This window comes from Coffea eugenioides, unplaced genomic scaffold (genome assembly GCF_003713205.1).
Source record: "Coffea eugenioides isolate CCC68of unplaced genomic scaffold, Ceug_1.0 ScVebR1_817;HRSCAF=1558, whole genome shotgun sequence".
Taxonomy (NCBI): Eukaryota; Viridiplantae; Streptophyta; class Magnoliopsida; order Gentianales; family Rubiaceae; genus Coffea; species Coffea eugenioides.
Window position 1 is genome coordinate 1 of NW_020864690.1, and position 18,326 is coordinate 18,326.

The 18,326-nt window shown below is 42.3% G+C and overlaps 32 non-coding genes across 32 annotated transcripts; all 32 read right to left on the reverse strand.

The window, feature by feature from the left end:
- Window positions 1-323: 323 nt before the first annotated feature.
- Window positions 324-442, reverse strand: LOC113758976. The gene has a single exon (XR_003466924.1). It is a non-coding gene; the product is annotated as a 5S ribosomal RNA (ribosomal RNA).
- A 414-nt stretch (window positions 443-856) lies between these two features.
- LOC113758972 lies at window positions 857-975 on the reverse strand. Its single transcript, XR_003466920.1, has one exon. It is a non-coding gene; the product is annotated as a 5S ribosomal RNA (ribosomal RNA).
- A 991-nt stretch (window positions 976-1,966) lies between these two features.
- Window positions 1,967-2,085, reverse strand: LOC113758964. Its single transcript, XR_003466913.1, has one exon. It is a non-coding gene; the product is annotated as a 5S ribosomal RNA (ribosomal RNA).
- A 424-nt stretch (window positions 2,086-2,509) lies between these two features.
- Window positions 2,510-2,628, reverse strand: LOC113758966. The gene has a single exon (XR_003466915.1). It is a non-coding gene; the product is annotated as a 5S ribosomal RNA (ribosomal RNA).
- Window positions 2,629-3,043: 415 nt separating this feature from the next.
- LOC113758986 lies at window positions 3,044-3,162 on the reverse strand. The gene has a single exon (XR_003466933.1). It is a non-coding gene; the product is annotated as a 5S ribosomal RNA (ribosomal RNA).
- A 415-nt stretch (window positions 3,163-3,577) lies between these two features.
- On the reverse strand, window positions 3,578-3,696 carry LOC113758968. The gene has a single exon (XR_003466916.1). It is a non-coding gene; the product is annotated as a 5S ribosomal RNA (ribosomal RNA).
- Window positions 3,697-4,111: 415 nt separating this feature from the next.
- On the reverse strand, window positions 4,112-4,232 carry LOC113758992. The gene has a single exon (XR_003466939.1). It is a non-coding gene; the product is annotated as a 5S ribosomal RNA (ribosomal RNA).
- Window positions 4,233-4,647: 415 nt separating this feature from the next.
- LOC113758981 lies at window positions 4,648-4,766 on the reverse strand. Its single transcript, XR_003466929.1, has one exon. It is a non-coding gene; the product is annotated as a 5S ribosomal RNA (ribosomal RNA).
- A 415-nt stretch (window positions 4,767-5,181) lies between these two features.
- Window positions 5,182-5,300, reverse strand: LOC113758978. The gene has a single exon (XR_003466926.1). It is a non-coding gene; the product is annotated as a 5S ribosomal RNA (ribosomal RNA).
- A 416-nt stretch (window positions 5,301-5,716) lies between these two features.
- LOC113758963 lies at window positions 5,717-5,835 on the reverse strand. Its single transcript, XR_003466912.1, has one exon. It is a non-coding gene; the product is annotated as a 5S ribosomal RNA (ribosomal RNA).
- A 415-nt stretch (window positions 5,836-6,250) lies between these two features.
- LOC113758984 lies at window positions 6,251-6,369 on the reverse strand. The gene has a single exon (XR_003466931.1). It is a non-coding gene; the product is annotated as a 5S ribosomal RNA (ribosomal RNA).
- Window positions 6,370-6,784: 415 nt separating this feature from the next.
- LOC113758995 lies at window positions 6,785-6,903 on the reverse strand. The gene has a single exon (XR_003466942.1). It is a non-coding gene; the product is annotated as a 5S ribosomal RNA (ribosomal RNA).
- Window positions 6,904-7,319: 416 nt separating this feature from the next.
- Window positions 7,320-7,438, reverse strand: LOC113758973. Its single transcript, XR_003466921.1, has one exon. It is a non-coding gene; the product is annotated as a 5S ribosomal RNA (ribosomal RNA).
- Window positions 7,439-7,854: 416 nt separating this feature from the next.
- On the reverse strand, window positions 7,855-7,973 carry LOC113758969. Its single transcript, XR_003466917.1, has one exon. It is a non-coding gene; the product is annotated as a 5S ribosomal RNA (ribosomal RNA).
- Window positions 7,974-8,388: 415 nt separating this feature from the next.
- Window positions 8,389-8,509, reverse strand: LOC113758994. The gene has a single exon (XR_003466941.1). It is a non-coding gene; the product is annotated as a 5S ribosomal RNA (ribosomal RNA).
- Window positions 8,510-8,925: 416 nt separating this feature from the next.
- On the reverse strand, window positions 8,926-9,044 carry LOC113758987. Its single transcript, XR_003466934.1, has one exon. It is a non-coding gene; the product is annotated as a 5S ribosomal RNA (ribosomal RNA).
- Window positions 9,045-9,460: 416 nt separating this feature from the next.
- LOC113758982 lies at window positions 9,461-9,579 on the reverse strand. Its single transcript, XR_003466930.1, has one exon. It is a non-coding gene; the product is annotated as a 5S ribosomal RNA (ribosomal RNA).
- Window positions 9,580-9,994: 415 nt separating this feature from the next.
- Window positions 9,995-10,113, reverse strand: LOC113758977. The gene has a single exon (XR_003466925.1). It is a non-coding gene; the product is annotated as a 5S ribosomal RNA (ribosomal RNA).
- Window positions 10,114-10,528: 415 nt separating this feature from the next.
- LOC113758971 lies at window positions 10,529-10,647 on the reverse strand. Its single transcript, XR_003466919.1, has one exon. It is a non-coding gene; the product is annotated as a 5S ribosomal RNA (ribosomal RNA).
- Window positions 10,648-11,063: 416 nt separating this feature from the next.
- Window positions 11,064-11,182, reverse strand: LOC113758988. Its single transcript, XR_003466935.1, has one exon. It is a non-coding gene; the product is annotated as a 5S ribosomal RNA (ribosomal RNA).
- Window positions 11,183-11,598: 416 nt separating this feature from the next.
- On the reverse strand, window positions 11,599-11,717 carry LOC113758970. The gene has a single exon (XR_003466918.1). It is a non-coding gene; the product is annotated as a 5S ribosomal RNA (ribosomal RNA).
- Window positions 11,718-12,132: 415 nt separating this feature from the next.
- LOC113758996 lies at window positions 12,133-12,251 on the reverse strand. The gene has a single exon (XR_003466943.1). It is a non-coding gene; the product is annotated as a 5S ribosomal RNA (ribosomal RNA).
- A 416-nt stretch (window positions 12,252-12,667) lies between these two features.
- LOC113758975 lies at window positions 12,668-12,786 on the reverse strand. Its single transcript, XR_003466923.1, has one exon. It is a non-coding gene; the product is annotated as a 5S ribosomal RNA (ribosomal RNA).
- Window positions 12,787-13,201: 415 nt separating this feature from the next.
- On the reverse strand, window positions 13,202-13,320 carry LOC113758985. The gene has a single exon (XR_003466932.1). It is a non-coding gene; the product is annotated as a 5S ribosomal RNA (ribosomal RNA).
- Window positions 13,321-13,735: 415 nt separating this feature from the next.
- On the reverse strand, window positions 13,736-13,854 carry LOC113758989. Its single transcript, XR_003466936.1, has one exon. It is a non-coding gene; the product is annotated as a 5S ribosomal RNA (ribosomal RNA).
- A 415-nt stretch (window positions 13,855-14,269) lies between these two features.
- Window positions 14,270-14,388, reverse strand: LOC113758965. The gene has a single exon (XR_003466914.1). It is a non-coding gene; the product is annotated as a 5S ribosomal RNA (ribosomal RNA).
- Window positions 14,389-14,803: 415 nt separating this feature from the next.
- On the reverse strand, window positions 14,804-14,922 carry LOC113758974. The gene has a single exon (XR_003466922.1). It is a non-coding gene; the product is annotated as a 5S ribosomal RNA (ribosomal RNA).
- Window positions 14,923-15,339: 417 nt separating this feature from the next.
- On the reverse strand, window positions 15,340-15,458 carry LOC113758993. Its single transcript, XR_003466940.1, has one exon. It is a non-coding gene; the product is annotated as a 5S ribosomal RNA (ribosomal RNA).
- A 415-nt stretch (window positions 15,459-15,873) lies between these two features.
- LOC113758990 lies at window positions 15,874-15,992 on the reverse strand. Its single transcript, XR_003466937.1, has one exon. It is a non-coding gene; the product is annotated as a 5S ribosomal RNA (ribosomal RNA).
- Window positions 15,993-16,407: 415 nt separating this feature from the next.
- Window positions 16,408-16,526, reverse strand: LOC113758979. Its single transcript, XR_003466927.1, has one exon. It is a non-coding gene; the product is annotated as a 5S ribosomal RNA (ribosomal RNA).
- Window positions 16,527-16,941: 415 nt separating this feature from the next.
- Window positions 16,942-17,060, reverse strand: LOC113758980. The gene has a single exon (XR_003466928.1). It is a non-coding gene; the product is annotated as a 5S ribosomal RNA (ribosomal RNA).
- Window positions 17,061-18,013: 953 nt separating this feature from the next.
- LOC113758991 lies at window positions 18,014-18,132 on the reverse strand. Its single transcript, XR_003466938.1, has one exon. It is a non-coding gene; the product is annotated as a 5S ribosomal RNA (ribosomal RNA).
- Window positions 18,133-18,326: the final 194 nt, after the last annotated feature.

An 18,326-nucleotide genomic window follows, 5' to 3' on the forward strand; every position in this document is an offset into this window, starting at 1 on the left:
AGCATTTTTCTCTTATCCTTATATTTATTTGCTTTCATATTTTTTTTTGTTATTGATTTGCACCCTATTTTTTTCCGTCATCGCGCAACAATAAATTGTCATGAAATTAATCCATCACGCTTGCGCTGATACATTTGCGCCGACAAATTTGAGCGATGATCCGGGCTTTGATCGAGCCGTACCGTTCCTGAATTCTCTCGCGCCTTCAGATCCGCCTTCATGCTTCGAGAAGAAGCAAAATATAAAGCAATCGTTCCGAAGGACCTAAATTACTACAGGATAAAGAACGAATAGAAAATTTGAATTTCGAAACAAAAAAGAGAGGGGTGCAACAAGAGGAATTCCCAAGGGGTCACCCATCCTAATACTGCTCACGCCCAAGCACGCTTAACTTCGGAGTTCTGATGGGATACGGTGCATTAGTGCTGGTATGATCGCACCCACAACGTTCCTTTCGCTTTATTCTTTTAAACTACCCCGTCCAGCGAAGCAGTGTGGCTTTTCTAGACCGGAATTCATTTTAAGCGTCAATTCAAGCATTTTCCTCTTATCCTTTTATTTATTTACTTTATACTTTTTTTGTTATTGATTTGCACCCTATTTTTTTCCATCATCCCGCAACTCTAAATTATCATGAAATCAATCCTTCACGCTTGCGGTGATACATTTGCGCCGACAAATTTGAGCGACGATCCGGGCTTTGATCGAGCCGTACCGTTCCTGATTTGTCTCGCGCCTTCAGATCCTCCTTCACGCTTCGACAAGAAGCAAAATATTAAGCAATCGTTCCGACGGAGCTAAATTACTACAGGATAAAGAAAGAATAGGAAATTTGGATTTCGAAACAAAAAAGAGAGGGGTGCAACACGAGGACTTCCCAGGGGGTCACCAATCCAAGTACTACTCTCGCCCAAACACGCTTAATTTCGAAGTTCTGATGGGATCCGGTGCATTAGTGCTGGTATGATCGCACCCGCCATATTCCTTTCGCTTTATTCTTTTAAACTACCCCGTCCTGCGAAGCAGTGTGGCTTTTCTAGACCGAAATTCATTTTAAGCGTCAATTCAAGCATTTTCCTCTTATCCTTTTATTTATTTGCTTTCATATATTTTTTTTTATTGATTTGCACCCTGTTTTTTTCCCTCATCGCGCAAGTCTAAATTGTCATGAAATCAATCCATCACGCATGCGGTGATATATTTGCGCCGACAACTTTGGGCGACGATCCGGGGTTTGATCGAACCGTACAGTTCCTGATTTGTCTCAGCCTTCAGGCTCGCCTTCATGGTTTTTTTTTACTTCGACAAGAAGCACAAAATATTAAAATCAATCTTTCCGGACGGTAAGCTTAAACTTACTACAGGGATAAAGAACGATATAGGAAATTTGGATTTCGAAACAAAAAAATAGGGGGTGGCCAACACGAGGAAACTTCCCAGGTGGCTCACCCATTCTAGTAACTACTTCACGCCCAAGCACGCTTCTAACTTCGGAGTTCTGATGGGATCCCGGTGCATTTAGCGGCTGGAATGATCGCACCCCGCCATGTTCCTTTCGCTTTATTCTTTGTAATAACTACCCCGTCCTGCCGAAGCAGTGTGGCTTTTCTAGACCGGAATTTCATTTTAAGCGTTAATTGTAAGGCATTTTCCTTCTTATCCTTTTATTTATTTACTTTATATTTTTTTTTGTTATTGATTTGCACCCTGTTTTTTTCCATCATCCCGCAACTCTAAATTATCATGAAATCAATCCTTCACGCTTGCGGTAATACATTTGCGCCGACAAATTAGAGCGACGATCCGGTCTTTGATCGAGCCGTACCGTTCCTGATTTGTCTCGCGCCTTCAGATCCGCCTACATCCTTCGACAAGAAGCAAAATATAAAGCAATCGTTTCAACGGAGCTGAATTACTACAGGATAAACAACGAATAGGAAATTTGGATTTCGAAAGAAAAAAGAGAGGGGTGCAACACGAGGACTTCCCAGGGGGTCACCCATCCTAGTACTACACTCGCCCAAGCATGCTTAACTTCGGAGTTCTGATGGGATCCGGTGCATTAGTGCTGGTATGATCGCACCCGCCATGTTCCTTTCGCTTTTATTCTTTAAAACCATTTCCCGTCCTGCGAAGCAGTGTGGTTTTTCGAAAACGGCATTCCCTTTTAAGCGTCAAATTCAAGTATGCCTACTTACCCTTTTTCTTTATGTTGCTTTCATATTTTTTTTTAGCTATTGAATTTGCACCCTGTTTTTTTCCATCATCCCGCAACTCTAAATTATCATAAAATCAATCCTTCACGCTTGCGTTGATACATTTGCGCCAACAAATTTGAGCGACGATCCGGGCTTTGATCGATCCGTACCGTTCCTGATTTGTCTCGCGCCTTCAGATCCGCCTTCATGCTTCGACAAGAAGCAAAATATGAAGCAATCATTCCGACGGAGCTAAATTACTACAGGATAAAGAACGAATACGAAATTTGGATTTCGAAACAAAAAAAAGAGGGGTGCAACACGAGAACTTCCCAGGGGGTCACCCATTCTAGTACTACTCTCGCCCAAGCACGCTTAACTTCGGAGTTCTGATGGGATCTGGTGCATTAGTGCTGGTATGAACGCACCCGCCATGTTCCTTTCGCTTTATTCTTTCAAACTACCCCGTCCTGCGAAGCAGTGTGGCTTTTCTAGACCGGAATTCATTTTAAGCGTCAATTGAAGCATTTTCCTCTTATCCTTTTATTTATTTACTTTATATTTTTTTTTATTATTGATTTGCACCCTGTTTTTTTCCATCATCCCGCAACTCTAAATTATCATAAAATCACTCCTTCACGTTTGCGGTGATACATTTGCGCCGACAAATTTGAGCGACGATCCGGGCTTTGATCGAGCCGTACCGTTCCTGTTTTGTCTCGCGCCTTCAGATCCTCCTTCACGCTTCGACAAGAAGCAAAATATTAAGCAATTGTTCCGACGGAGCTAAATTACTACAGGATAAAGAACGAATAGGAAATTTGGATTTCGAAACAAAAAAGAGAGGGGTGCAACACGAGGACTTCCCAGGGGGTCACCAATCCTAGTACTACTCTCGCCCAACCACGCTTAATTTCGGAGTTCTGATGGGATCCGGTGCATTAGTGCTGGTATGATCGTTCCCGCCATATTCCTTTCGCTTTATTCTTTTAAACTACCCCGTCCTGCGAAGCAGTGTGGCTTTTTTAGACCGAAATTCATTTTAAGCGTCAATTCAAGCATTTTTCTCTTATCCTTTTATTTATTTGCTTTCATATTTTTTTTTGTTATTGATTTGCACCCTGTTTTTTTCCCTCATCGCGCAAGTCTAAATTGTCATGAAATCAATCCATCACGCTTGCGGTGATATATTTGCGCCGACAACTTTGGGCGACGATCCGGGGTTTGATCGAACCGTACCGTTCCTGATTTGTCTCGCGCCTTCAGGCTCGCCTTCATGCTTCGACAAGAAGCAAAATATAAATCAATCTTCCGACGGAGCTAAATTACTACAGGATAAAGAACGAATAGGAAATTTGGATTTCGAAACAAAAAAAATAGGGGTGCAACACGAGAACTTCCCAGGTGGTCACCCATTCTAGTACTACTCACGCCCAAGCACGCTTAACTTCGGAGTTCTGATGGGATCCGGTGCATTAGGGCTGGAATGATCGCACCCGCCATGTTCCTTTCGCTTTATTCTTTTAAACTACTCCGTCCTGCGAAGCAGTGTGGCTTTTCTAGACCGGAATTCATTTTAAGCGTTCATTGAAGCATTTTCCTCTTATCCTTTTATTTATTTACTTTATATTTTATTTTGTTATTGATTTGCACCCTGTTTTTTTCCATCATCCCGCAACTCTAAATTATCATGAAATCAATCCTTCACGCTTGCGGTGATACATTTGCGCCGACAAATTTGAGCGACGATCCGGTCTTTGATCGAGCCGTACCGTTCCTGATTTGTCTCGCGCCTTCAGATCCGCCTACATCCTTCGACAAGAAGCAAAATATAAAGCAATCGTTTCAACGGAGCTAAATTACCACAGGATAAACAACGAATAGGAAATTTGGATTTCGAAAGAAAAAAGAGAGGGGTGCAACACGAGGACTTCCCAGGGGGTCACCCATCCTAGTACTACTCTCGCCCAAGCATGCTTAACTTCGGAGTTCTGATGGGATTTTCGTTCATTTAGTGCTGGTATGATCGCACCCGCCATGTTCCTTTCGCTTTATTCTTTTAAACTACCCCGTCCTGCGAAGCAGTGTGGCTTTTCTAGACCGGAATTCATTTTAAGCGTCAATTGAAGCATTTTCCTCTTATCCTTTTTTTTATTTACTTTATATTTTTTTTTGTTATTGATTTGCACCCTGTTTTTTTCCATCATCCCGCAACTCTAAATTATCATAAAATCAATCCTTCACGCTTGCGGTGATACATTTACGCCGACAAATTTGAGCGACGATCCGGGCTTTGATCGAGCCGTACCGTTCCTGATTTGTCTCGCGCCTTCAGATCCTCCTTCACGCTTCGACAAGAAGCAAAATATTAAGCAATCGTTCCGACGGAGCTAAATTACTACAGGATAAAGAACGAATAGGAAATTTGGATTTCGAAACAAAAAAGAGAGGGGTGCAACACGAGGACTTCCCAGGGGGTCACCAATCCTAGTACTACTCTCGCCCAACCACGCTTAATTTCGGAGTTCTGATGGGATCCGGTGCATTAGTGCTAGTATGATCGCTCCCGCCATATTCCTTTCGCTTTATTCTTTTAAACTACCCCGTCCTGCGAAGCAGTGTGGCTTTTTTAGACCGAAATTCATTTTAAGCGTCAATTCAAGCATTTTTCTATATCCTTATATTTATTTGCTTTCATATTTTTTTTTGTTATTGATTTGCACCCTGTTTTTTTCCGTCATCGCGCAACAATAAATTGTCATGAAATTAATCCATCACGCTTGCGCTGATACATTTGCGCCGACAAATTTGAGCGATGATCCGGGCTTTGATCGAGCCGTACCGTTCCTGAATTCTCTCGCGCCTTCAGATCCGCCTTCATGCTTCGAGAAGAAGCAAAATATAAAGCAATCGTTCCGAAGGACCTAAATTACTACAGGATAAAGAACGAATAGAAAATTTGAATTTCGAAACAAAAAAGAGTGGGGTGCAACAAGAGGAATTCCCAGGGGGTCACCCGTCCTAATACTGCTCACGCCCAAGCACGCTTAACTTCGGAGTTCTGATGGGATACGGTGCATTAGTGCTGGTATGATCGCACCCACAACGTTCCTTTCGCTTTATTCTTTTAAACTACCCCGTCCAGCGAAGCAGTGTGGCTTTTCTAGACCGGAATTCATTTTAAGCGTCAATTGAAGCATTTTCCTCTTATACTTTTATTTATTTACTTTATATTTTTTTTTGTTATTGATTTGCACCCTGTTTTTTTCCATCATCCCGCAACTCTAAATTATCATAAAATCAATCCTTCACGCTTGCGGTTGATACATTTGCGCCGACAAATTTGAGCGACGATCCGGGCTTTGATCGAGCCGTACCGTTCCTGATTTGTCTCGCGCCTTCAGATCCGCCTTCATGCGTCGACAAGAAGCAAAATATGAAGCAATCGTTCCGACGGAGCTAAATTACTACAGGATAAAGAACGAATACGAAATTTGGATTTCGAAACAAAAAAAAGAGGGGTGCAACACGAGAACTTCCCAGGGGGTCACCCATTCTAGTACTACTCTCGCCCAAGCACGCTTAACTTCGGAGTTCTGATGGGATCCGGTGCATTAGTGCTGGTATGATCGCACCCGCCATGTTCCTTTCGCTTTATTCTTTTAAACTACCCCGTCCTGCGAAGCAGTGTGGCTTTTCTAGACCGGAATTCATTTTAAGCGTCAATTGAAGCATTTTCCTCTTATCCTTTTATTTATTTACTTTATATTTTTTTTTGTTATTGATTTGCACCCTGTTTTTTTCCATCATCCCGCAACTCTAAATTATCATAAAATCAATCCTTCACGCTTGCGGTGATACATTTGCGCCGACAAATTTGAGCGACGATCCGGGCTTTGATCGAGCCGTACCGTTCCTGATTTGTCTCGCGCCTTCAGATCCTCCTTCACGCTTCGACAAGAAGCAAAATATTAAGCAATCGTTCCGACGGAGCTAAATTACTACAGGATAAAGAACGAATAGGAAATTTGGATTTCGAAACAAAAAAGAGAGGGGTGCAACACGAGGACTTCCCAGGGGGTCACCAATCCTAGTACTACTCTCACCCAACCACGCTTAATTTCGGAGTTCTGATGGGATCCGGTGCATTAGTGCTGGTATGATCGCTCCCGCCATAATCCTTTCGCTTTATTCTTTTAAACTACCCCGTCCTGCGAAGCAGTGTGGCTTTTTAGACCGAAATTCATTTTAAGCGTCAATTCAAGCATTTTCCTCTTATCCTTTTATTTATTTGCTTTCATATTTTTTTTTGTTATTGATTTGCACCCTGTTTTTTTCCATCATCCCGCAACTCTAAATTATCATGAAATCAATCCTTCACGCTTGCGGTGATACATTTGCGTCGACAAATTAGAGCGACGATCCGGTCTTTGATCGAGCCGTACCGTTCCTGATTTGTCTCGCGCCTTCAGATCCGCCTACATCCTTCGACAAGAAGCAAAATATAAAGCAATCGTTTCAACGGAGCTAAATTACTACAGGATAAACAACGAATAGGAAATTTGGATTTCGAAAGAAAAAAGAGAGGGGTGCAACACGAGGACTTCCCAGGGGGTCACCCATCCTAGTACTACTCTCGCCCAAGCATGCTTAACTTCGGAGTTCTGATGGGATCCGGTGCATTAGTGCTGGTATGATCGCACCCGCCATGTTACTTTCGCTTTATTCTTTTAAACCATCCCGTCCTGCGAAGCAGTGTGGTTTTTCTAAACCGGCATTCCTTTTAAGCGTCAATTCAAGTATTTTCCTCTTACCCTTTTTTTTATTTGCTTTCATATTTTTTTTTGCTATTGATTTGCACCCTATTTTTTTCCCTCATCGCGCAACTCTAAATTGCCATGAAATCAATCCATCATGCTTGCGCTGATACATTTGCGCCGACAAATTTGAGCGACGATCCGGGCTTTGATCGATCCGTACCGTTCCTGATTTGTCTCGCGCCTTCAGATCCGCCTTCATGCTTCGACAAGAAGCAAAATATGAAGCAATCATTCCGACGGAGCTAAATTACTACAGGATAAAGAACGAATAGGAAATTTGGATTTCGAAACAAAAAAGAGAGGGGTGCAACACGAGGACTTCCCAGGGGGTCACCAATCCTAGTACTACTCTCGCCCAACCACGCTTAATTTCGGAGTTCTGATGGGATCCGGTGCATTAGTGCTGGTATGATCGCTCCCGCCATATTCCTTTCGCTTTATTCTTTTAAACTACCCCGTCCTGCGAAGCAGTGTGGCTTTTTTAGACCGAAATTCATTTTAAGCGTCAATTCAAGCATTTTTCTCTTATCCTTTTATTTATTTGCTTTCATATTTTTTTTTGTTATTGATTTGCACCCTGTTTTTTTCCCTCATCGCGCAAGTCTAAATTGTCATGAAATCAATCCATCACGCTTGCGGTGATATATTTGCGCCGATAACTTTGGGCGACGATCCGGGGTTTGATCGAACCGTACCGTTCCTGATTTGTCTCGCGCCTTCAGGCTCGCCTTCATGCTTCGACAAGAAGCAAAATATAAATCAATCTTTCCGACGGAGCTAAATTACTACAGGATAAAGAACGAATAGGAAATTTGGATTTCGAAACAAAAAAAATAGGGGTGCAACACGAGAACTTCCCAGGTGGTCACCCATTCTAGTACTACTCACGCCCAAGCACGCTTAACTTCGGAGTTCTGATGGGATCCGGTGCATTAGGGCTGGAATGATCGCACCCGCCATGTTCCTTTCGCTTTATTCTTTTAAACTACTCCGTCCTGCGAAGCAGTGTGGCTTTTCTAGACCGGAATTCATTTTAAGCGTTCATTGAAGCATTTTCCTCTTATCCTTTTATTTATTTACTTTATATTTTATTTTGTTATTGATTTGCACCCTGTTTTTTTCCATCATCCCGCAACTCTAAATTATCATGAAATCAATCCTTCACGCTTGCGGTGATACATTTGCGCCGACAAATTAGAGCGACGATACGGTCTTTGATCGAGCCGTACCGTTCCTGATTTGTCTCGCGCCTTCAGATCCGCCTACATCCTTCGACAAGAAGCAAAATATAAAGCAATCGTTTCAACGGAGCTAAATTACCACAGGATAAACAACGAATAGGAAATTTGGATTTCAAAAGAAAAAAGAGAGGGGTGCAAGACGAGGACTTCCCAGGGGGTCACCCATCCTAGTACTACTCTCGCCCAAGCATGCTTAACTTCGGAGTTCTGATGGGATTTTCGTTCCATTAGTGCTGGTATGATCGCACCCGCCATGTTCCTTTCGCTTTATTCTTTTAAACCATCCCGTCCTGCGAAGCAGTGTGGTTTTTCTAGACCGGAATTCCTTTTAAGCGTCAATTCAAGTATTTTCCTCTTACCATTTTTTTTATTTGCTTTCATATTTTTTTTTGCTATTGATTTGCACCCTGTTTTTTTCCCTCATCGCGCAACTCTAAATTGTCATGAAATCAATCCATCACACTTGCGCTGATACATTTGCGCCGACAAATTTGAGCGACGATCCGGGTTTTGATCGAGCCGTACCGTTCCTGATTTGTCTCGCGCCTTCAGATCCGCCTTCATGCGTCGACAAGAAGCAAAATATGAAGCAATCGTACCGACGGAGCTAAATTACTACAGGATAAAGAACGAATACGAAATTTGGATTTCGAAACAAAAAAAAGAGGGGTGCAACACGAGAACTTCCCAGGGGGTCACCCATTCTAGTACTACTCTCGCCCAAGCACGCTTAACTTCGGAGTTCTGATGGGATCCGGTGCATTAGTGCTAGTATGATCGCACCCGCCATGTTCCTTTCGCTTTATTCTTTTAAACTACCCCGTCCTGCGAAGCAGTGTGGCTTTTCTAGACCGGAATTCATTTTAAGCGTCAATTGAAGCATTTTCCTCTTATCCTTTTATTTATTTACTTTATATTTTTTTTTGTTATTGATTTGCACCCTGTTTTTTTCCATTATCCCGCAACTCTAAATTATCATAAAATCAATCCTTCACGCTTGCGGTGGTACATTTGCGCCGACAAATTTGAGCGACGATCCGGGCTTTGATCGAGCCGTACCGTTCCTGATTTGTCTCGCGCCTTCAGATCCTCCTTCACGCTTCGACAAGAAGCAAAATATTGAGCAATCGTTCCGACGGAGCTAAATTACTACAGGATAAAGAAACGAATAGGAAATTTGGATTTCGAAACAAAAAAGAGAGGGGTGCAACACGAGGACTTCCCAGGGGGTCACCAATCCTAGTACTACTCTCGCCCAACCACGCTTAATTTCGGAGTTCTGATGGGATCCGGTGCATTAGTGCTAGTATGATCGCTCCCGCCATATTCCTTTCGCTTTATTCTTTTAAACTACCCCGTCCTGCGAAGCAGTGTGGCTTTTTTAGACCGAAATTCATTTTAAGCGTCAATTCAAGCATTTTTCTATATCCTTATATTTATTTGCTTTCATATTTTTTTTTGTTATTGATTTGCACCCTGTTTTTTTCCGTAATCGCGCAACAATAAATTGTCATGAAATTAATCCATCACGCTTGCGCTGATACATTTGCGCCGACAAATTTGAGCGATGATCCGGGCTTTGATCGAGCCGTACCGTTCCTGAATTCTCTCGCGCCTTCAGATCCGCCTTCATGCTTCGAGAAGAAGCAAAATATAAAGCAATCGTTCCGAAGGACCTAAATTACTACAGGATAAAGAACGAATAGAAAATTTGAATTTCGAAACAAAAAAGAGAGGGGTGCAACAAGAGGAATTCCCAAGGGGTCACCCATCCTAATACTGCTCACGCCCAAGCACGCTTAACTTCGGAGTTCTGATGGGATACGGTGCATTAGTGCTGGTATGATCGCACCCACAACGTTCCTTTCGCTTTATTCTTTTAAACTACCCCGTCCAGCGAAGCAGTGTGGCTTTTCTAGACCGGAATTCATTTTAAGCGTCAATTGAAGCATTTTCCTCTTATACTTTTATTTATTTACTTTATATTTTTTTTTGTTATTGATTTGCACCCTGTTTTTTTCCATCATCCCGCAACTCTAAATTATCATAAAATCAATCCTTCACGCTTGCGGTGATACATTTGCGCCGACAAATTTGAGCGATGATCCGGGCTTTGATCGAGCCGTACCGTTCCTGAATTCTATCGCGCCTTCAGATCCGCCTTCATGCTTCGAGAAGAAGCAAAATATAAAGCAATCGTTCCGAAGGACCTAAATTACTACAGGATAAAGAACGAATAGAAAATTTGAATTTCGAAACAAAAAAAAGTGGGGTGCAACAAGAGGAATTCCCAGGGGGTCACCCGTCCTAATACTGCTCACGCCCAAGCACGCTTAACTTCGGAGTTCTGATGGGATCCGGTGCATTAGTGCTGGTATGATCGCACCCGCCATGTTCCTTTCGCTTTATTCTTTTAAACTACCCCGTCCTGCGAAGCAGTGTGGCTTTTCTAGACCGGAATTCATTTTAAGCGTTAATTGAAGCATTTTCCTCTTATCCTTTTATTTATTTACTTTATTATTTTTTTTTGTTATTGATTTGCACCCTGTTTTTTTCCATCATCCCGCAACTCTAAATTATCATAAAATCAATCCTTCACGCTTGCGGTGATACATTTGCGCCGACAAATTTGAGCGACGATCCGGGCTTTGATCGAGCCGTACCGTTCCTGATTTGTCTCGCGCCTTCAGATCCTCTTTCACGCTTCGACAAGAAGCAAAATATTAAGCAATCGTTCCGACGGAGCTAAATTACTACAGGATAAAGAACGAATAGGAAATTTGGATTTCGAAACAAAAAAGAGAGGTGTGCAACACGAGGACTTCCCAGGGGGTCACCAATCCTAGTACTACTCTCGCCCAACCACGCTTAATTTCAGAGTTCTGATGGGATCCGGTGCATTAGTGCTGGTATGATCGCTCCCGCCATATTCCTTTCGCTTTATTCTTTTAAACTACCCCGTCCTGCGAAGCAGTGTGGCTTTTTTTGACCGAAATTCATTTTAAGCGTCAATTCAAACATTTTTCTCTTATCCTTTTATTTATTTGCTTTCATATTTTTTTTTGTTATTGATTTGCACCCTGTTTTTTTCCCTCATCGCGCAAGTCTAAATTGTCATGAAATCAATCCATCACGCTTGCGGTGATATATTTGCGCCGACAACTTTGGGCGACGATCCGGGGTTTGATTGAACCGTACCGTTCCTGATTTGTCTCGCGCCTTCAGGCTCACCTTCATGCTTCGACAAGAAGCAAAATATAAATCAATCTTTCCGACGGAGCTAAATTACTACAGGATAAAGAACGAATAGGAAATTTGGATTTCGAAACAAAAAAAATAGGGGTGCAACACGAGAACTTCCCAGGTGGTCACCCATTCTAGTACTACTCACGCCCAAGCACGCTTAACTTCGGAGTTCTGATGGGATCCGGTGCATTAGGGCTGGAATGATCGCACCCGCCATGTTCCTTTCGCTTTATTCTTTTAAACTACTCCGTCCTGCGAAGCAGTGTGGCTTTTCTAGACCGGAATTCATTTTAAGCGTTCATTGAAGCATTTTCCTCTTATCCTTTTATTTATTTACTTTATATTTTATTTTGTTATTGATTTGCACCCTGTTTTTTTCCATCATCCCGCAACTCTAAATTATCATGAAATCAATCCTTCACGCTTGCGGTGATACATTTGCGCCGACAAATTTGAGCGACGATCCGGTCTTTGATCGAGCCGTACCGTTCCTGATTTGTCTCGCGCCTTCAGATCCGCCTACATCCTTCGACAAGAAGCAAAATATAAAGCAATCGTTTCAACGGAGCTAAATTACTACAGGATAAACAACGAATAGGAAATTTGGATTTCGAAAGAAAAAAGAGAGGGGTGCAACACGAGGACTTCCCAGGGGGTCACCCATCCTAGTACTACTCTCGCCCAAGCATGCTTAACTTCGGAGTTCTGATGGGATCCGGTGCATTAGTGCTGGTATGATCGCACCCGCCATGTTCCTTTCGCTTTATTCTTTTAAACCATCCCGTCCTGCGAAGCAGTGTGGTTTTTCTAGACCGGAATTCCTTTTAAGCGTCAATTCAAGTATTTTCCTCTTACCCTTTTTTTTATTTGCTTTCATATTTTTTTTTGTTATTGATTTGCACCCTGTTTTTTTCCCTCATCGCGCAACTCTAAATTGCCATGAAATCAATCCATCTCGCTTGCGCTGATACATTTGCGCCGACAAATTTGAGCGACGATCCGGGTTTTGATCGAGCCGTACCGTTCCTGATTTGTCTCGCGCCTCCAGATCCGCCTTCATGCGTCGACAAGAAGCAAAATATGAAGCAATCGTTCCGACGGAGCTAAATTACTACAGGATAAAGAACGAATACGAAATTTGGATTTCGAAACAAAAAAAAGAGGAGTGCAACACGAGAACTTCCCAGGGGGTCACCCATTCTAGTACTACTCTCGCCCAAGCACGCTTAACTTCGGAGTTCTGATGGGATCCGGTGCATTAGTGCTGGTATGATCGCACCCGCCATGTTCCTTTCGCTTTATTCTTTTAAACTACCCCGTCCTGCGAAGCAGTGTGGCTTTTCTAGACCGGAATTCATTTTAAGCGTCAATTGAAGCATTTTCCTCTTATCCTTTTATTTATTTACTTTATATTTTTTTTTGTTATTGATTTGCACCCTATTTTTTTCCCTCATCGCGCAACTCTAAATTGCCATGAAATCAATCCATCACGCTTGCGGTGATACATTTGCGCCGACAAATTTGAGCGACGATCCGGGTTTTGATCGAGCCGTACCGTTCCTGATTTGTCTCGCGCCTTCAGTTCCGCCTTCATGCGTCGACAAGAAGCAAAATATGAAGCAATCGTTCCGACGGAGCTAAATTACTACAGGATAAAGAACGAATAGGAAATTTGGATTTCGAAACAAAAAAGAGAGGGGTGCAACACGAGGACTTCCCAGGGGGTCACCAATCCTAGTACTACTCTCACCCAACCACGCTTAATTTCGGAGTTCTGATGGGATCCGGTGCATTAGTGCTGGTATGATCGCTCCCGCCATATTCCTTTCGCTTTATTCTTTTAAACTACCCCGTCCTGCGAAGCAGTGTGGCTTTTTTAGACCGAAATTCATTTTAAGCGTCAATTCAAGCATTTTTCTATATCCTTATATTTATTTGCTTTCATATTTTTTTTTGTTATTGATTTGCACCCTGTTTTTTTCCGTAATCGCGCAACAATAAATTGTCATGAAATTAATCCATCACGCTTGCGCTGATACATTTGCGCCGACAAATTTGAGCGATGATCCGGGCTTTGATCGAGCCGTACCGTTCCTGAATTCTCTCGCGCCTTCAGATCCGCCTTCATGCTTCGAGAAGAAGCAAAATATAAAGCAATCGTTCTGAAAGACCTAAATTACTACAGGATAAAGAACGAATAGAAAATTTGAATTTCGAAACAAAAAAGAGTGGGGTGCAACAAGAGGAATTCCCAGGGGGTCACCCGTCCTAATACTGCTCACGCCCAAGCACGCTTAACTTCGGAGTTCTGATGGGATACGGTGCATTAGTTCTGGTATGATCGCACCCACAAGGTTCCTTTCGCTTTATTCTTTTAAACTACACCGTCCAGCGAAGCAGTGTGGCTTTTCTAGACCGGAATTCATTTTAAGCGTCAATTGAAGCATTTTCCTCTTACACTTTTATTTATTTACTTTATATTTTTTTTTGTTATTGATTTGCACCCTGTTTTTTTCCATCATCCCGCAACTCTAAATTATCATAAAATCAATCCTTCACGCTTGCGGTGATACATTTGCGCCGACAAATTTGAGCAACGATCCGGGCTTTGATCGAGCCGTACCATTCCTGATTTGTCTCACGCCTTCAGATCCGCCTTCATGCGTCGACAAGAAGCAAAATATGAAGCAATCGTTCCGACGGAGCTAAATTACTACAGGATAAAGAACGAATACGAAATTTGGATTTCGAAACAAAAAAAAGAGTGGTGCAACACGAGAACTTCCCAGGGGGTCACCCATTATAGTACTACTCTCGCCCAAGCACGCTTAACTTCGGAGTTCTGATGGGATCCGGTGCATTAGTGCTGGTATGATCGCACCCGCCATGTTCCTTTCGCTTTATTCTTTTTAACTACCCCGTCCTGCGAAGCAGTGTGGCTTTTCTAGACCGAAATTTATTTTAAGCGTCAATTGAAGCATTTTCCTCTTATCCTTTTATTTATTTACTTTATATTTTTTTTTGTTATTGATTTGTACCCTGTTTTTTTCCATCATCCCGCAACTCTAAATTATCATAAAATCAATCCTTCACGCTTGCGGTGATACATTTGCGCCGACAAATTTGAGCGACGATCCGGGCTTTGATCGAGCCGTACCGTTCCTGATTTGTCTCGCGCCTTCAGATCCTCCTTCACGCTTCGACAAGAAGCAAAATATTAAGCAATCGTTCCGACGGAGCTAAATTACTACAGGATAAAGAACGAATAGGAAATTTGGATTTCGAAACAAAAAAGAGAGGGGTGCAACACGAGGACTTCCCAGGGGGTCACCAATCCTAGTACTACTCTCGCCCAACCACGCTTAATTTCGGAGTTCTGATGGGATCCGGTGCATTAGTGCTGGTATGATCGCTCCCGCCATATTCCTTTCGCTTTATTCTTTTAAACTACCCCGTCCTGCGAAGCAGTGTGGCTTTTTTAGACCGAAATTCATTTTAAGCGTCAATTCAAGCATTTTTCTCTTATCCTTATATTTATTTGCTTTCATATTTTTTTTTGTTATTGATTTGCACCCAATTTTTTTTCGTCATCGCGCAACAATAAATTGTCATGAAATTAATCCATCACGCTTGCGCTGATACATTTGCGCCGACAAATTTGAGCGATGATCCGGGCTTTGATCGAGCCGTACCGTTCCTGAATTCTCTCGCGCCTTCAGATCCGCCTTCATGCTTCGAGAAGAAGCAAAATATAAAGCAATCGTTTCGAAGGACCTAAATTACTACAGGATAAAGAACGAATAGAAAATTTGAATTTCGAAACAAAATAAGAGTGCGGTGCAACAAGAGGAATTCCCAGGGGGTCACCCGTCCTAATACTGCTCACGCCCAAGCACGCTTAACTTCGGAGTTCTGATGGGATACGGTGCATTAGTGCTGGTATGATCGCTCCCACAACGTTCCTTTCGCTTTATTCTTTTAAACTACCCCGTCCAGCGAAGCAGTGTGGCTTTTCTAGACCGGAATTCATTTTAAGCGTCAATTGAAGCATTTTCCTCTTATACTTTTATTTATTTACTTTATATTTTTTTTTGTTATTGATTTGCACCCTGTTTTTTTCCATCATCCCGCAACTCTAAATTATCATAAAATCAATCCTTCACGCTTGCGGGGATACATTTGCGCCGACAAATTTGAGCGACGATCCGGGCTTTGATCGAGCCGTACCGTTCCTGATTTGTCTCGCGCCTTCAGATCCTCCTTCACGCTTCGACAAGAAGCAAAATATTAAGCAATCGTTCCGAAGGACCTAAATTACTACAGGATAAAGAACGAATAGAAAATTTGAATTTCGAAACAAAAAAGAGTGGGGTGCAACAAGAGGAATTCCCAGGGGGTCACCCGTCCTAATACTGCTCACGCTCAAGCACGCTTAACTTCGGAGTTCTGATGGGATACGGTGCATTAGTGCTGGTATGATCGCACCCACAACGTTCCTTTCACTTTATTCTTTTAAACTACCCCGTCCAGCGAAGCAGTGTGGCTTTTCTAGACCGGAATTCATTTTAAGCGTCAATTGAAGCATTTTCCTCTTATACTTTTATTTATTTACTTTATATTTTTTTTTGTTATTGATTTGCACCCTGTTTTTTTCCATCATCCCGCAACTCTAAATTATCATAAAATCAATCCTTCACGCTTGCGGTGATACATTTGCGCCGACAAATTTGAGCGATGATCCAGGCTTTGATCGAGCCGTACCGTTCCTGAATTCTCTCGCGCCTTCAGATCCGCCTTCATGCTTCGAGAAGAAGCAAAATATAAAGCAATCGTTCCGAAGGACCTAAATTACTACAGGATAAAGAACGAATAGAAAATTTGAATTTCGAAACAAAAAAGAGTGGGGTGCAACAAGAGGAATTCCCAGGGGGTCACCCGTCCTAATACTGCTCACGCCCAAGCACGCTTAACTTCGGAGTTCTGATGGGATACGGTGCATTAGTGCTGGTATGATCGCACCCACAACGTTCCTTTCGCTTTATTCTTTTAAACTACCCCGTCCAGCGAAGCAGTGTAGCTTTTCTAGACCGGAATTCATTTTAAGCGTCAATTGAAGCATTTTCCTCTTATACTTTTATTTATTTACTTAATATTTTTTTTTGTTATTGATTTGCACCCTGTTTTTTTCCATCATCCCGCAACTCTAAATTATCATAAAATCAATCCTTCACGCTTGCGGTGATACATTTGCGCCGACAAATTTGAGCGATGATCCGGGCTTTGATCGAGCCGTACCGTTCCTGAATTCTCTCGCGCCTTCAGATCCGCCTTCATGCTTCGAGAAGAAGCAAAATATAAAGCAATCGTTCCGAAGGACCTAAATTACTACAGGATAAAGAACGAATAGAAAATTTGAATTTCGAAACAAAAAAGAGTGGGGTGCAACAAGAGGAATTCCCAGGGGGTCACCCGTCCTAATACTGCTCACGCCCAAGCACGCTTAACTTCGGAGTTCTGATGGGATACGGTGCATTAGTGCTGGTATGATCGCACCCGCCATGTTCCTTTCGCTTTATTCTTTTAAACTACCCCGTCCTGCGAAGCAGTGTGGCTTTTCTAGACCGGAATTCATTTTAAGCGTCAATTGAAGCATTTTCCTCTTATCCTTTTATTTATTTACTTTATATTTTTTTTTGTTATTGATTTGCACCCTGTTTTTTTCCATCATCCCGCAACTCTAAATTATCATAAAATCAATCCTTCACGCTTGCGTTGATACATTTGCGCCAACAAATTTGAGCGACGATCCGGGCTTTGATCGATCCGTACCGTTCCTGATTTGTCTCGCGCCTTCAGATCCGCCTTCATGCTTCGACAAGAAGCAAAAATAGAAGCAATCATTCCGACGGAGCTAAATTACTACAGGATAAAGAACGAATACGAATTTGGGATATTCGAAACAAAAAAAAGAGGGTGCAACACGCAGAACTTCCCAAAGGGGGTCACCCATTCTAGTACTACTCCGCCCAAAGCACGCTAACTTGAGTTCCTAATGGAACGTGCATTAGTGCTGGTATGATTCACTCCCATCATACGTTCCTTTCCGCTTTATTCTTATTTAAACTACCCCGTCCAGCGAAGCAGTGTGGCTTTTCTAGACCGGAATTCATTTTAAGCGTCAAGTGAAGCATTTTCCTCTTATACTTTTATTTATTTACTTTATATTTTTTTTTGTTATTGATTTGCACCCTGTTTTTTTCCATCATCCCGCAACTCTAAATTATCATAAAATCAATCCTTCACGCTTGCGGGGATACATTTGCGCCGACAAATTTGAGCGACGATCCGGGCTTTGATCGAGCCGTACCGTTCCTGATTTGTCTCGCGCCTTCAGATCCTCCTTCACGCTTCGACAAGAAGCAAAATATTAAGCAATCGTTCCGAAGGACCTAAATTACTACAGGATAAAGAACGAATAGAAAATTTGAATTTCGAAACAAAAAAGAGTGGGGTGCAACAAGAGGAATTCCCAGGGGGTCACCCGTCCTAATACTGCTCACGCTCAAGCACGCTTAACTTCGGAGTTCTGATGGGATACGGTGCATTAGTGCTGGTATGATCGCACCCACAACGTTCCTTTCACTTTATTCTTTTAAACTACCCCGTCCAGCGAAGCAGTGTGGCTTTTCTAGACCGGAATTCATTTTAAGCGTCAATTGAAGCATTTTCCTCTTATACTTTTATTTATTTACTTTATATTTTTTTTTGTTATTGATTTGCACCCTGTTTTTTTCCATCATCCCGCAACTCTAAATTATCAT